General features: G+C 51.8%; 1 protein-coding gene across 1 annotated transcript in view; it reads right to left on the bottom strand.

Moving 5' to 3' along the window:
- HPCAL1 (hippocalcin like 1) overlaps positions 1-5,192 on the bottom strand; it is a 124,366-nt gene extending 119,174 nt beyond the window's left edge. The window contains exon 1 of the mRNA XM_068965524.1: positions 4,959-5,192. The gene's annotated coding sequence lies outside the window, so the exon portion shown is untranslated. The remainder of the gene's footprint in view (positions 1-4,958) is intronic.
- Between the last annotated feature and the right edge of the window lie 10,668 nt (positions 5,193-15,860).

Genomic DNA, 15,860 nt, shown 5'->3' with positions numbered 1-15,860 from the left:
CATGAGGGTGGGGAGAGGGATGGGGCAACAGAGGGCTGACCCATTAGATGGGTGGAGAAAGAAGGGAGAAGGGTCCAGAAACACAGGGTGGGGTGGGAGGTATGGAGGGACTCTAGGCTCTGCTGTGATGTGTGGTAGCACAGAGCACTTCAAACCAGTCCATCCTAAAGGAAACCAACCCTGAATACTCACTGGAAGGACTGATGCTGAAGCTCCAATACTTTGGCCACCTGATGTGAAAAGCTGACTCATTGGTTACGACTCTGATGCCGGGAAAGATCAAAGGCAGGAGGAGAAGGGGACGACAGAGGACGAGATGGTTGGATGGCATCAAGTTCATGAACTTGGGCAAACTCCTGGAGATGGTGAGGGACGGGGAGGCCTGGTGTGCTGCAGTCCATGGGGTTGCAGAGAGTCAGACACGACTTGGCGACTGAACAACAATGAAGTGTGAAGCACACGCAACAGCATTGGGTCGGAGCAGTGGAGAGCTCACCGAGGTGACAGCAGGTGCCTGACCAGGGGGACACCTCCCTTGCTGAAGGGGACACACAGCAAGGGAAGACTAGCTAGGAAAACAGGGTATTCTGGCAATCGGGGAAGACTTCCCTGAGGGGAACGACACATCCCTCAAAACTTTATTCCTGCGTCTAGGATCATGGCGGCTTTATCCAAGGAGTAAAAGTTGAACAATCCTGAGTGTTTCTTAGCCAAGGGTCAGAAACCCATCACTAGCTCCTCAAAGAAGACTTCTCATCTAATGAGGCAGGCCCACCCCAGTCTCCTGGCTTCCTGCCAACTTGGGTTGTACCTGAAACTATAAAAAGAAACAAATACCCAGAAAACACAGCAGCTGGATTAGCAAGTGGGGGTGGGGGTGAGGGGTGCACTGGGATTATGAAGGAATATAAGTACAGCAAGCGAAAGTTGCTCAGTCATGTCCGACTCTTTGCAACCCTATGGATTGTCGCCTGCCAGACTCCTCTGTCCATGGGCTTCTCCAAGCAAGAATACTAGAGTGCAAAAAAAATAAAAGAATACTGGAGTGGGTAGCCTAATCCTTCTCCAGGGGATCTTCCCAACACAGGAATCGAACTAGGGTCTCCTGCATTGCAGGCAGATTCTTTACCAGCTGAGCTACCAGGGAAGCTCCTATGAAGGAAAATGAAAAGGTAAAAAGAAAGCATCTTGGCCACCCCAATGCAGCAGGGGAGGGAACCTGAGGCCTTTCAGAAAGTGTCTTTACTTAGTCACGTGTCACGAACACCAAGATGTGAACCTTTGCCTCTGAAATTCAATTTGACTTGAAATGACACAGCCAAGGTAAGGCTCTCTGAAAGGATTCACTGTGCTTTTCAGATGATTTTTTAAAAAATTCTTTAGACTTGCACCTTGCTCAGTGCCTAATACATGTTCCACCTGTCAAACTGTATGGATTACTTCAAGTTACATGAAATACACACTAGTAGATTCCAACGCATTTTTTTTCTCCTTTTTGGTGGAAAGTGATTTGAGAGAGTTTTTTTTCCATGGGACAAGTGGCACCAAAAGACCCTAAGTCCGCTCTGCTGTCTCCATACACGATTACCCTCCGTCATCCTGATTGGAAACTGAGCCCAAAGAGAAGAGGATAAGACCCACACGAGATGCACAGATGTGCAGCCTTGCGGGTGGGCATGAAAACATACAAGGAACCCGACGAGACTACAGGAGAATGGTGAGTCCCAGAGTAGAGCGTGATTAAGCCTCCAAGGGCTCTCTTTCCCCAGCACAATGACATCAGGGGCTGACAAACTAGCAAAACACACATAATCCTCCATCAAGTCTGAGCTGGCAACTCATAAACTGGAAGCATCAACCTGCAACAAACAAGCACAGTTTAGTTCTTGCTGGAATGCTAAATTCTCATACAAACCCAATCCTCAACCTAGATAAAATGTCAGCTGCTGAGAGGCTTACTCTCCGGTGCCAAATAAACTCTGGGGCTCCTTATTAATTTAGTATCCTGGATTATCAGACCACTTCCAAAGGGGCAAGGCAAATTCTTATCGTAAGTTTGGGGGAAGGTCTGTTGGAGGAGGGGGAAGACAGACTACTCCGATGAACCAACACTCACCATCGTATTTCATGGCAATGTTGAAATTATGTGTGAGGAGCCCTGAGGGCAGGAATTGCAAGCCCTGGATGACACCCCTACCTCTGCACCAGATGAAACTCCACAGAAGCTCCAGGTAGAAAGGGGGCTTGGTGAGTGCAAGGCCGGGGCTAGGGAGTGTGGGCCAAGAGACCCCACTCCTTGACCTTCTGTTTTTCTAATTCTGCACAGCCCTGCGGCCAGAAAGGGACTTTAGGAGAAATCCTGAAGGAATTCGTTCAAGCTTTTTATTTGTCTTGGAGTCTCTCTCGAGAAGGGCTTGTTGAAAATGAGTGGGTCATTGGCTAGTGTTGGGGCAAATCTCTGTTCTTCTGGGCATCTGACTCCCAAAGCCAGGTCTCCCAAATGATTATCACACATTGACGTATGCTTCCCAGCTTACAAAAATTGGAACACAAATGGAGCAGCCAAGGCAAGAACATGGCACCACATCCCATGGCAAGTGAGAGGCAGAGTCCCTGGCCTTCCTTCCAACACATTATCCAATAAAACCTCAAGAGCTCAGTAATTACAGGCGCTTTCAAAAGTGAAACAGAAATAGATCTAAGTCCATAACACTGGTTTCCTTAAGACAAAGGCTGGTTTTAACTCAGGGGGAGGGGGAAATCCCAGCTTTTGGTCTGTCTTCTGAGCAGACAAAGTCAGACTGATTTTTTTTTAATATTATTGTTGAAATCTGATTATGGGGATGAGAATAGGATTCAGATCAAGAGCCCTCTTCTCCTCTAGGATATAAAATCTTTTTATGGAAACATGAAAAGCAGGTTGCATTCTATGTGTGCTCCTGACACGAACTGAGGATGACAAATTAGCTTATTATTTGGTTCCCCTGGCCTGCAATCACTGTGGAGATCTCAGGGCTTGGGTCCCAACGGAAGGCAGACCAAAGGAACCAAGCCAGAGGTTTCTGCTCCTGTGTCATAGAAGCCTGCGGAAGCTTCCTTGAGAACACAAGAGGAGAGCATCAGACACTTGGAAAGGCAACCGGACCCAAACGCAGCCTCTGCTCACTCCATGCCAGCGTTTCATTTTGAGACCCACATGTACCATGAGGTCAGCTGCTCCCTTGGTGAAAGTTGTTTTTTGGTTTTGTGTTTCTTTTTTTCCCCCCTGTCTGAGAAGGGTCCTGAGAGGAAGAAACCAGAGATGAAGGGGAGGAATTCCGGGCTATGGCAGAAGGCAGGCGGCAGAGCAGCCCTGGCCAGCTCGCCCTGCTGGATCTGAGCAAGCGCTCTGGTGTGGCTGGCCGGACTCCGCCTGAAAGCGAATGCTGGTTAGAGCTGCGTGCACAGTCACTGCAGTTCAATGAGCAGCAGGTTTGACGCTAAACATTAAAAATTAAGGCGTGGAATTAGGAGAAAAGAGTCCCACGCAGACCCTCAGCTTCCTGCACAAGGCTGATCAGAGGGAGAAGGGATATTGGAGGGCGGGGGTTGCAGAACGTAGGGCGTTCGATGTCAGCGCCCAAGGCAGGACTCGGCATCCTGACAATCATGCTCCTCTAGGGGGTAATGGATGTTGGCGGGGAGGAAAAGAGGGCAGCCTTCCGCGTGACCAGGCCTGGTCAGGGATGCCCCGGGAGCCCGAGATGCGTCTCTGCGGGGAGTGCCACTTTCTCACCGCTGGGCTCCCAGATGGCAGATCCGCACGCCCCCGAGGAGTAGGCACTTGTTGAACAAAAGGGCTCCTGACTCCCGCAGCCTCTGCTTTCGGCCAGGAGAGGGACCCCCACTCGGGCGCGCCAGGTTTAGCGGCTGGAAAAGGGCGGGCGCCCGGCGCTGCGCACTCCTGCACCTTACAGGCGGCGCCGGCCCGAAGCAGCGGCGGGGAGACGGCGCAGCCGGCCGCCTAAACTTTCTCGGGTCTCCGAGCTTCGTGGTTAAGTTAGGGCGGCGGGAGAAGCACACGACACACAGGGCGGGGGGTGGGGAGGGGGGTGGAACAGGAGCCTCTCCCAAGATAAAGGGGGAAAGAAAGGATTTTTTTTAAAGTGAGATGCTAATCCAGTTAACATAACACCTACTGTGTGCCGGCACGCGGCCGAACGAGAGCGAGCTTCGGTGTTTCTCATTTTAACCGTCAAGACAGCCCCCGAGGGAGGGGGGAACTGTCCCCATTTGATAAGAAAACCGCGATCCGGGATGGTGGCGTATCGGGCACAGGCGGCGCGAGCGCGAGTCTCCGCGATGCCCCGGCTCCTAACTCCGCCGCAGGGCTCTGCCCGCCACCCCTCCGCCTGGGAAGGGGCGAGCAGATGGCCGCCGCGCCGGCCCCCTCCCCTGGCCAGAGCGCACAGGCGACTCACTTGGGCCGCGCGGACCTGTCCCCGGGTGGGGGTCGCCCGGCTGTCCCCGAAGCCCGGGCTAGCCACCCCCCACCCCCGGCCTCGGATCCCTGCTCTGTCTGTAGCTCCGCACTGCGCCGGCCGGCCGGGACCCGCGCGGCTCTGCGCTCGGGTCTGGTCCGCCCACGCCCACCTTGCCCATCCGCACCCCGACACGCACAGCCGCTCACACACGATACACACTCCGCGCACCGGTCCCCACCAGCAACTGCGCCCCGACACGATTCCACAAACGCAACCCCAAATGTGCCGATTCCAGCTGCATACACGGATGCCCCACGAGGACACGCCATTCCAGGGACACACCGCCGTACTCAGTCAACCACAACTCCACAGCGCAGAAAAACACAATCACCGCCGGCACACGCGCACACAAGCACACACACACACACACACACACGCAGAGAGCCCGACAGCAGCACACGCTCCGTACCACCCGCAGCCCAACCCCTTTCCTACCTGCTCCGTCGCAGGACTCGATCTGCCGAGCTCCCCGAGCCCAAGTTCCGCGCCGCCGGCGCTGGGGGCGGGCACGGGCCGCTGAGAGGGACTGGCGCGCCGAGGCCGGGGAAGGGGTGCCTATGAGCGCGGGCCTCCGTGCGCCCGAAGCCGCCGCGTTGGCCCTGCGCTCATCGCCTCGCGGAAAGACAAAAGGAAGCCGGCAGAGAGGGAGGGAGCGAGGTGGAGGCGCCCGCGCGTCCGCAGAGCCGCCTGTCCGCCGCCTGCAATAGCCGCGGCCCGCCCGCCAGCCCCGGGAAGGAAGGGGACGCGAAGGCGGGGCCCGGAGGCGGGGAACGGAGGCGGGGCGCGAGCTCAAGTTTCCTGAGGACCCGCCCCGCTCGACCCCGCCCCTCCATTTAGCCCCGCCCACCAACCCACGGCGATCCCGCCCCCGACTCTAACCCCGCCCCCTTCTGGCCCCGCCGCGCCACGCCTCCGCCCTCTCCACGCCGGCCCCTTGCTGTCTTGACCGGGTCGCAGCCCTGAGTGGATCTCGAGGCAGGGGGCGGAGCCAAGCTCCAGCTCCGCCTTCCTAACCTTTGGCCCCTGGCCTGAGAGTGTGGGAGAGGCCTGTAGGGCGGTGCCCGGGAGAGGACCGCCCCGCGTCCTCCCGGGTTCTCTGCCAGGAAGTGTGGCCCCGGTGGCCCAGGAGGGGGAAGAAGCCTCTCAAGTTGCCTCAGGCCGCTGGCCAGGCCCCTTCTGGTACCACCTCCCTGCCCGTCCCGCAAGCAGATGGCACCAGGCTTCCCGCGCCTGGTTCAGGGAAGGAGCCCGGGGCCCTGGCGGAGGGAGGCCTGGGTTCCAGTTCTGGTTGCCTTTGACAGGTCCATGGACTCCTTCGGGCTTCCCTGGTGGCTCAGCTGGTAAAAGAATCCGCCTGCAATGCGGGAGACCTGGGTTCGATCCCCGGGTTGGGAAGATCCCCTGGAAAAGGGAAAGACTACCCACTCCAATATTCTTGGGCTTCCCTTGTGGCTCAGCTGGTAATACACCTGCAATGCGGGAGACCTGGGTTCGATCACTGGATTGGGAAGATCCTCTGGAGAAGGGAATGGCAACTCACTCCAGTATTCTGGCCTGGAGAATTCCAAGGACTGTACAGCCCATGGGATCACAAAGGGTTGGACACGACTGAGCGACTTTCACTTATTTCACTTAGTATAACATCCTGAAGTTCATCCACGTTGGAGCATGTGACATGATTTCCTCCCATATTAGAGCTGAATACTATTCCATTATATGTAGAGGGCTTCCTTGATAGCTCAGTTCATAAGAAATCTGCCTGCAATGTGGGAGACCTGGGTTTGATCCCTGGGTCAGAAAGATTCCCTGGAGAAGGGAAAGGCTACCCATTCCAGTATTCTTGGGCTTCCCTTGTGGCTCAGCTGGTTAAGAATCTGCCCGCAGTGTGGAAGATCTGGGTTTGATCCCTGGGTGGGGAAGATCCCCTGGAGAAGGGAATGGCTACCCACTCCAGTATTCTGGCCTGGAGAATTCTATGGACTGTACAGTCCATGGGGTCACAAAGAGTCGGACACGACTGAGTGACTTTCACTGACTTGGACTCCTTCAGCCTCGGTTTCCCCACCTGTAAAATGGACAGGAGCAGGCTTCTTCCAACCCCTCACTCCCTGACATTCAGTGGGTCTCCCGTCTCTGCTGAAGAAGGGGCTTGGTTGCCACCTCATCCTCTGGGCTAAGAGCCCCTAGGTCTCAGGGGGAGGTGGACCCGTGTTTCATGCAGACTTTCTCGTCTGCCTGCCATGTGGTGAGCAGCTAACAGGCAAAAATGGGGGTCTGTGCCTCCCAAGGCCCCTTGCCAATGGCTTCAGAAAATCTGGGTTCTAGAAGAGCAGATATGCACACGCCCCCACCTCTACCATCACCGCCTACCCCAAACATCCCCGAAGAAAGGTAACCACAGAAACAGCCATAAATGTGGAGCTGGGCCTTAGTGTTAGGCTGAGACAAACTGTCTTCCTAGCGTCTCCAGGGGAAAACTCAAATCTCCATCAAATCCTCCTCCACAAAAGCACGGTGAGTGGAACCCCCACCACGCAGGAGACTGCAGAGAGAAATGGTGGTGGGTGGTTTTGGGGGGAATTGGCTGGTGGCAGGGGGCTGGCAGGCAAGGTGGTCTGAGCGCAGACCCCTCTTTCTGCAGGCAAATGACAAAACTGTACCCAGAGGGAGTAAGTCTCTTAGGCGGCCCTGAGTGAAACCTTAAATGCTGCAGGAGGGCTCTCCCTGCTGGTGCAGTGGGCAGGATCCGCCTGCCAGTGCAGGGAGCACAGATTTGACCTCTGGCTCTGGATGATTCCACATGCCACCAAGCAACTGAGCCCAGGAGCTACAACTACTGAGCCCGCATGCCACCCTTACTGACCCCTGCTGCCTAGAGCCTCTACTCTGCAACTAGAGAAGCCACGCAATGAGAATCCCATGCGCTACTAGGAAAAATAACCCCAACTATTCTTCCTAGAGAAAGCCCACATACAGCAACAAAGACCCAGTGCAACCAAAATAAATAAATAAATGTTAAAATGCTGTAATGACAGCAGGAACAGTACTGGGCTGTGATGACATCATCGGAGCCAGCTGTGGTACCCAGGGTCTCCATCTTTCCTTCTCAGCAGAGACCAAAGTCTTTACAGGCCTCTTGCCTAGCTTCCGTAGCTTCGGGTGTCTTTTAGCTTGTAGGTGGCTGTCTTCTCCCTGTATCTTCACATCACCTTCCCTCTGCGTGTCTGTCTCTGGTTTCCCCTTTTATAGGAACTTAATAAAGGAGATCAGTCCTGGGTGTTTTTTGGAAGGACTGATGCTAAAGCTGAAACTTCAGTACTTTGGCCACCTCATGTGAAGAGATGACTCACTGGAAAAGACTCTGATGCTGGGAGGGATTGGGGGCAGGAGGAGAAGGGGATGACAGAGGATGAGATGGCTGGATGGCATCACTGACTCAATGGACATGAGTTTAAATGAACTGCGGGAGTTGGTGATGGACAGGGAGGCCTGGTGTGCTGCAATTCATGGGGTCACAAAGAGTCGGACACGACTGAGCGACTGAACTGAACTGAACTGAATCAACTACAAAGACCCTATTTCCAAATAAGGTCACAATTCCGGGTACCAGGGGGTTAGGACATCAAAGTATTTATGGGGGATCTATTGGACCCATACAGAGAAGGCAATGGCACCCCACTCCAGTACTCTTGCCTGGAAAATCCCATGGACGGAGGAGCCTGATAGGCTGCGGTCCATGGGGTCGCTAAGAGTCAGACACGACTGAGCGACTTCACTTTCACTTTTCACTTTCATGCGTTGGAGAAGGAAATGGCAACCCACTCCAATGTTCTTGCCTGGAGAGTCCCGGGGACGGGGGAGCCTGGTGGGCTGCCATCTATAGGGTCGCACAGAGTTGGACACGACTGAAGTGACTTAGCAGCAGCAGCATTGGACCCATAACAAGCGTCATATAATTTGTCTTCCATTCAATGGCTGTGCAAACTTCAAGTCAGGAATGATTCTGATTATTCTTAAAGATATTTGACTTACTTTTGTGCTTTTTTTAAATTGAGGTATAGTTGATTTGGCTTTCTTGGTGGCTCAGACAGTAAAGAATCTGCCTGCAATGCAGGAGACCAGGGTTCAGTCCCTGGGTGGGGAAGATCCCCTAGAGAAGGGAATTGCTACCCACTCCAGTATTATTGCAGAGAAGGCAATGGCACCCCACTCCAGTACTCTTGCCTGGAGAATCCCATGGGCAGAGGAGCCTGGTGGGCTGCAGTCCATGGGGTCGCAAGGAGTCAGACATGACTGAGCAACTTCACTTTGACTTTTCACTTTCTTGCACTGGAGAAGGAAATGGCAACCCACTCCAGTGTTCTTGCCTGGAGAATCCCAGGGACAGGGGAGCCTGGTGGGCTGCCGTCTCTGGGGTCGCACAGAGTCGGACACGACTGAAGTGACTTAGCAGCAGCAGCAGCAGCCAGTATTATTGCCTCGAGAATTCCATGGACAGAGGAGCCTGGCAGGCTACAGTCCACGAGGTCACAAAGAGCTGGACATGATAGAGTAACATTCTCACATCAGTAGGTAGTTGATTCACAATGCTGTGTTAGTTTCAGGTGTACAGAGAATTCCCCGGCAGTCCAGTGGTTAGGATTTCACTGCCGAGAGCACAAGTATATGTGTGTGTATTCTTTTTCAGATTCTTTTCCTTTATATGTTATTACAAAATACTTGCCTTTTTTGTCATTATTTCTAAGACCTCCTTGGAAATGAAAATTTCCATTCACCTTCTGCATAAGACAGATATTAAATATTTTCATCTATTCTATTTTGTATGTGCAAAATTTGTTTTTAGAGTCTACTTTTTTATTTAATTTATTGAAGTAAAGCTGATTTACAGTGTTTCAGATATACAGCAAAGTGACTCAGTTTTATATATATATGTGTGTGTATATTGTGCCCAGTCACTCAGTCGTGTCTGACTCTTTGTGACCCTATGGACTGTACCCCAGGAGTCTCCTCTGTCCATAGGATTTTTCCAGGCAAGAACACTGGAGCAGGTTGCCATTTCCTCCTCCAGGGGATCATCCTGACCCAGGGATCAAACCCAGGTCTCCCGCATTGCAGGTAGATTCTCTACCACTGGGAAACCCTTATGTGTATATACATACATATACATATATGTGTGTGTGTGTATGTATATATACATATATATATAATCCTTTTTCAGATTATTTTCCTTTATGCTGCTGCTGCTGCTAAGTAGCTTCAGTCGTGTCTGACTCTGTGTGACCCCAGAGACGGCAGCCCACCAGGCTCCACTGTCCCTGGGGTTCTCCAGGCAAGAACACTGGAGAGGGTTGCCATTTCCTTTTCCAGTGCATGAAAGTGAAGAGTGAAAGTGAAGCCACTCAGTCATGTCCGACCCCTAGCGACACCATGGACTGCAGCCCACCAGGCTTTTACAAACTATAGTTCCCTGTGCTGTATAGTAGGTCCTTGCTGGTTATCTGTTTTATATGTAGTAATGTGCATCTGCTAATTTCAAACTCCTAACTTATCCCTCCCCACCCCCTTTGCCTTTTGGTATTCATAAATTTGTTTCCTGTGTCTGGGATATGATGCTGTTTTTGAAGCACTCTTACATATGCTATCTCTAACATTCTTGAGATTCTTTCCCCAGTTTATAGATGAGGACACATCTGCTTGGAGAAATGAGGTCTCCAACGTTGCATATACAATCAGTGATAGCCAGGTTTAAAGCCAATTCAAAATGTTACTGTGCTGGGCCCACACAGGCATTGGGGAAAAAAAAAAAAAACTACTTAAATAAACTATTTGTAGTACTTTGCTGAACTTGAGTGCCTGTCTTACTAGGGAGGTTGTTTCAAATAAATGAAGTTCTAGCTCACAAACCCCTGCTCCTGAATGTTTGAGAAAGCGGAGGCCAGCGTATTTCCAGGTCCTGTTTTGATTCATTTGTAATTACGATGTAGCTACCAGGAACAGAGTGGGCAAGGTGGCTCCTCTGGCTGCCCGCCCTTCTCCCGACCCCAGAAGCTCAAAGCAGAGGAAGCAGGCGGAGCACTTGCTGGCAGCACCACCAGGAAGGGTCACTGGATTCTGCCTCTGGTCAGCAGTGATCAGAGGTGCAGAAATGAACCCTTAACCATCTAGCTTACCCCTGAGGTCCACCAGTGTTCTTGACCGCCCCTGAGGTGGATGCTGCGACCTTTGGGGTCACCCAGGGAATGTGACTCAGGGGCACGTCGCCATGGGTCTCCCTTTCTCTTTTATCCTTGCAAGCTCTGGGGCAGTGGTGGGTGGTGGTCAAGACTAACTAGAGTGTCCCTTTCCCTAGAGCAACCACCCTTCTCTGGACTGAATCAGGTCCCTCCACTCCCCTCCCCGCCCCACAATTGATACCCTGAAGCCCTAACACCCCCAAAGTGCCTGTTTTTGAAGCTAGGCCTTTTAGAAGATAACTAAGATTAAATGAGGTCATAAAGCTAGGATCCTAATCCCTTCGGGTTGGTGGCCTTGAAGAAGAGGAGAGAATGTGATCTCTCCCTCAGTCCCTACAGGCCATGTGAAGACACAGCAAAAGGGAGGCCATCTGCAAGCCAGGAAAAGAGTCCTCACCAGATTCTGAATCAACTGACGCTTCCTCCTCGGACTTCTGGCCTCCCAAGCTGTGGGAAATGACCGTGTGTTCTGTAGGGCCCCTAGTTTGGGGTCTTCCGATATGATCCCCTGAGGTGCCTCAGACACGCCTTACATATCTTCCCATCTTCTATTTCCCATCCATCTGCCCTGCTGTCCCTCTCTAATCCCAGGGATGGGAGCCCAGACCCCAACCTCAGGACCAGGGGCTTTCAGGACCTCGTTCTGTTCCTTGAGCAGGGCGTCGGGCTCTAGCCCTGCTTCCTGAGCCCTCCCCAAGCTTCTAAGGAGCAGGGTAACGGTGTGGAAGGGAGACTGTCTGCTGTGAGGGCTCGGGGGCCGACTCCTCTCCCATCATCACCAAAGGCAGGCTCTGAGGAGCAAAGGGAAGTCGACAGATTCCAGGTTCCTGCAGCCACCCTCGTCAGGACCCTGAAGAAGTCTTCTCAAACCAGAAATGGAACCTGTGTCCCCTGCAGTGGGAGCACGGAGGAGTCCTTATCACGGGACCTCCAGGAAATTCCTGGGAGATTCCTGAAATTCACTGAATCTCTCATTGGGGAGGTTGAGAGGCTTAAATGAGCAACATTAAATGTGTTTTTTAAAAAAATTAACCCCTCCCTCCTTGACTCCTCTTTCTTCGTTCTCTCTCCTTTAACAATCCTAGAACATTCTCTTCAATAGCCCTAATGGAGCCCTAATGCAGAATCCAGGGTTCTGATCTCCTAATTTGTAAAATGTGGATATTAATGCCTGCCTTGGACTAAAAGAGGTGATGTGTGCACAGAGCCTATGGTAGGAGAGAAACTCGATAAATGATCAGCACCTTCCCTTCATCGGCTTAGGTATCATCACACTGAAGGCTGGCTGACTCAGAACAAAGGTGTAAAGAAAACTATGCAGCGACTGTCAGGAGACCTGGGTCCTGATTCTAGTTCCAACACACATTGGTGTGTTGCATGAACAAGACGCCTACCCTCTCTGAGCTATCTCCTCATGAGCGCTCTGCCCTCAGCTGGCTACAGGAAAGGGGCCCACGTATGCGGCAGAATGGGAAGTGGCTTTGCTCCCTGTTCCAGTGCAGGCCGGGGACCGAGTGTGTCGATCTTGAAGCAGTGGCCCCACCAGGAGAGGTGGGCAGGCTCATCTGGAGCCCCTAGGGCAGACGCTCACTGGGGGTTTGTGGAGCAGGATGGACCAGGCCATGTGTTCAGGTGCAGCCTGCCATTGGATGTCATGACTGCCCATTACCGGAGGGAGCTCGGGGCCGCAGTCTGCCAGCAACCCCTGCCCCCGAGGTAAAGCCGAAGCCCCCAGCCCTGGGCTGACATCTTTTCTATATTGGTAAAGGAGGAGGGGAGCAGCCCAGGGTCTGTTTGGCTGCATAAGGCTCGATCGAAAGCACAAAACCTGAAGCCAGACACAAATAGTGGCTTTGACCGCTGTTTCAAACCAGTTCAAACTGGAAAAAGCTGCTTGCCTTTCCAGCTCTGCTCCTAATGGCTTCTTCTCCGGGAAACAGAGCTCCTGGTGCCTGAGAAATTGGTCCATGCCCGAAGCAGGAGGATAGGTGTCTGCCTGAAACAGTTCCACGACTAAGGTGGGGTGGAAAGAACAGCTCCGCAGCCCATTATGTCTTTTATTTCTTCTTCCAAGCCAACATTGTCCAAATCCTGACAGGAAGAGGGCACAACCCACATATGTAGGCCCGTTTTAAAAAGTAAAATGACCCAGATGAAATTAATTTTAATGATATGTTTTATTTAATTCAATCTATTTAAAACTATTACTTCAACATGTAATTCATCTAAACACTATGATGTATGATGATATATTTTGGATTCTTTTTATTTCACACTAGGCCTTTGAAATTCAGCATGCATCCTGTACTTATAGCACATCTCAGTTCAGATTAGCTGCAATTCAAGTGCTTAATAGTCTTTTTGACAAATGGTATTGGAACAAGTAGGTAGCCAAATTGAAAAAGAATGAAGTTGGACCCCTACCTCCCGCCATTTGCAAAAGTTTGACTCAGAATGGATCAAAGGAGCTTCCATCAAATGGAAGCTCCATTCTTTACCACAGCTCAGTGGAAAAGAATCTGCCCGCCAGTGCAGGAGACATGGGTTCAATTCCCGGTCCAGGAAGATCGCACATTAGAAGGGATAATGAAGCCCGCGCACCATAACTACTGAGTCAGCAGTCTAGAACCCATGGTCTGCAACAAGAGAAGCCACCACAATGGAAAGTAGTCCTACTCACTGTAAGAAACGCTGCGGGAAGAAAGAGCCACCCCTATGGACCGTTGATCAGGGCCTTTATTGGGCGGTCGCTCTCGGGCAGAACTCCCGGGGGCGGGTAAGCAAGGAAGCGAAGGGAGTCTGCGAGGTATGAGGGGTGGGGAAGGGTTTTATAGCCAGGGCCGGGCTCCCATATAAGGAAGAAAGCGCGGGCTCAGCGGTGATTGGTGTCCAAGGGCTCCGTGTTGGCACCTGATTGGACGGCTTGGTTGTCGGCCCGCCTCCGGGACTTGTCTGCGGCACTTTTCTGGGGCATGCCTCAACACGCCCGGGCAAGCCTCAACATGTCCGGGCATGCCTCAACAGGCCCGACCTTGCCTGACCTTTCACTCACCACAGCTAGAAACAACCCATGTGCAGCAACGAAGACCCAACACAACCAAACAAATAAATAAATGAATCTCTTTAAAAAAAAATGAAAAAGGATGGATCGAAGACCTAAATGTAAGAGCTAGAACTATAAAACTCTTAGAAGGAAACATAAGCATAACTCTTTTTGATTGGATCAGAGGATGTTTTCTTAGCTACAGTCCCAAAACACTGACAACCAAAGGAAAGGCTGACAAGGTTAGACGTCATCAAAATTAAAAGCCTTTGTGCTTCAAAGGACACTCTCAAGAACATGAAAAGACAGCTGTCAAAATGGAACAAAATATTTGCAAATTAAATATCTGATAAGGAACTTCTGAGATAAAAAGAATTCTTACCACTCAACAATAAAATTTCAACCCAATTTAGAAATGGAAAAGGGTTTGAATGTCTGTTTCTTCAAGGAAAATATACATAGAACCAATAAGCACACAGAAAGAAAGATGATCAACATCATTAGTCATCAGGGGAGTACAAATCAAAACCTCAGTGAGACTACTCCACACTCACTAGGGTTGCTACAAAAAGATGGACAATAACAAGTGTTGGTGGGAGTAGGGGAGGTGATATAAAATGGTATGATGGCTGTGAAGAACAGTTTGGCAGTTCTTCAAACAGTTAAACATAGAGTTAATGTGTGTGTGTGTTCACACTCAGTTGTGTCCAACCCTTTGCAAACCATGGACTGTAACCTCCCAGGCTCTTCTGTCCATGAAATTTTCCAGGCAAGAATACTGGAGTGGTTGCCATTTCCTCCTCCAGGGGATCTTCCTGACCCAGGGATCCAGCCTGCATCTCTTGTATTGGCAGACGAATCCTTTACCATCTGTGCCACCTGGAAAGTCCAGGTGTTACCATACACCCCAGCAATTCTGCTGCTGCTGCTGCTAAGTCGCTTCAGTCGTGTTTGACCCTGTGTGACCCCATAGACGGCAGCCCACCAGGCTCCCGCATCCCTGGGATTCTCTAGGCAAGAATATTGGAGTGGGTTGCCATTTCTTTCTCCAACACATGAAAGTGAAAAGTCAAAGTGAAGTCGCTCAGTCATGTCCGACTCTTCACGACCCCATGAACTGCACCCTACCAGGCTCCTCCTTCTGTGGGATTTGCCAGGCAAGAGTACTGGAGTGGGGTGCCACTGCCTTCTCCGCAATTCTACACCCCAGCATATAACCAAGAGAATTGAAAATAAATGTTTACCCCAAAACTTGTGCATGAATGTTCATAGCAGCACTATTTATAACATCTCCAAAGTAGAAATGACCCAAAAGTCCATCTACTGAGGAACGGATAAATAAAATGTGATCTTGGGGGTTCCCTGGTGGTCCAGCGGCTAGTGTAAGAAATGCCGCGGGAAGAAGGAACCACTCCTATGGACCATTGAACAGGGCCTTTTATTGGGCGGTCGCTCTCGGGCAGAACTTCCGGCGGCGGGTAAGCAGGGGAGCGAGGGGGGGTCTGCGAAGCAAAGGGAGTCTGCGGGGTAAAGGGAGTCTGTGGAGTCTGCGAGGTGTGAGGGGTGGGGAAGGGGTTTTATAGCCTGGGCCGGGGCTCCCATATAAGGAAGAAAACGCGGGCTCAGCGGTGATTGCTGTTCAAGGGCTCCGTGTCGGTTCCTGATTGGACGGCGAGGGCTTCGTGTCGGCTCCTGATTGGTCGGCTTGGTTGCCTGCCCGTCTCCGGGATGTGTCTGCAGCGCCCTCTGCCGGGGCATGCCCCAACATGCCCGGGCATGCCTCAGCACGCCTGACCTTTCCCACCTTTCATCCTGACCTCGCCCTGACCCTTCATCCTGACCTCGCCCTGACCCTTCATCCTGACCTCGCCCTGACCTTTCAGCTAGGACTCTGAACTCCACTGCTGAGGGCCCGGGTTCAATCCCTGATCGAGGAACTAAGATACCACAAGTCTTGCACCACAATGTGGCCAAACAAGAAAGAAAGAAAAATGTAGTTTATCCGTAATAGTGGAGTATTATTCAGCCCTAATGAGAAATGATGCACTAATACATGCTACA

This window comes from Capricornis sumatraensis, chromosome 1, assembly GCF_032405125.1.
Source record: "Capricornis sumatraensis isolate serow.1 chromosome 1, serow.2, whole genome shotgun sequence".
Taxonomy (NCBI): Eukaryota; Metazoa; Chordata; class Mammalia; order Artiodactyla; family Bovidae; genus Capricornis; species Capricornis sumatraensis.
The sequence above is the reverse complement of the archived record's forward strand: the minus strand, read 5'-3'. Positions and strand labels throughout refer to the sequence as shown.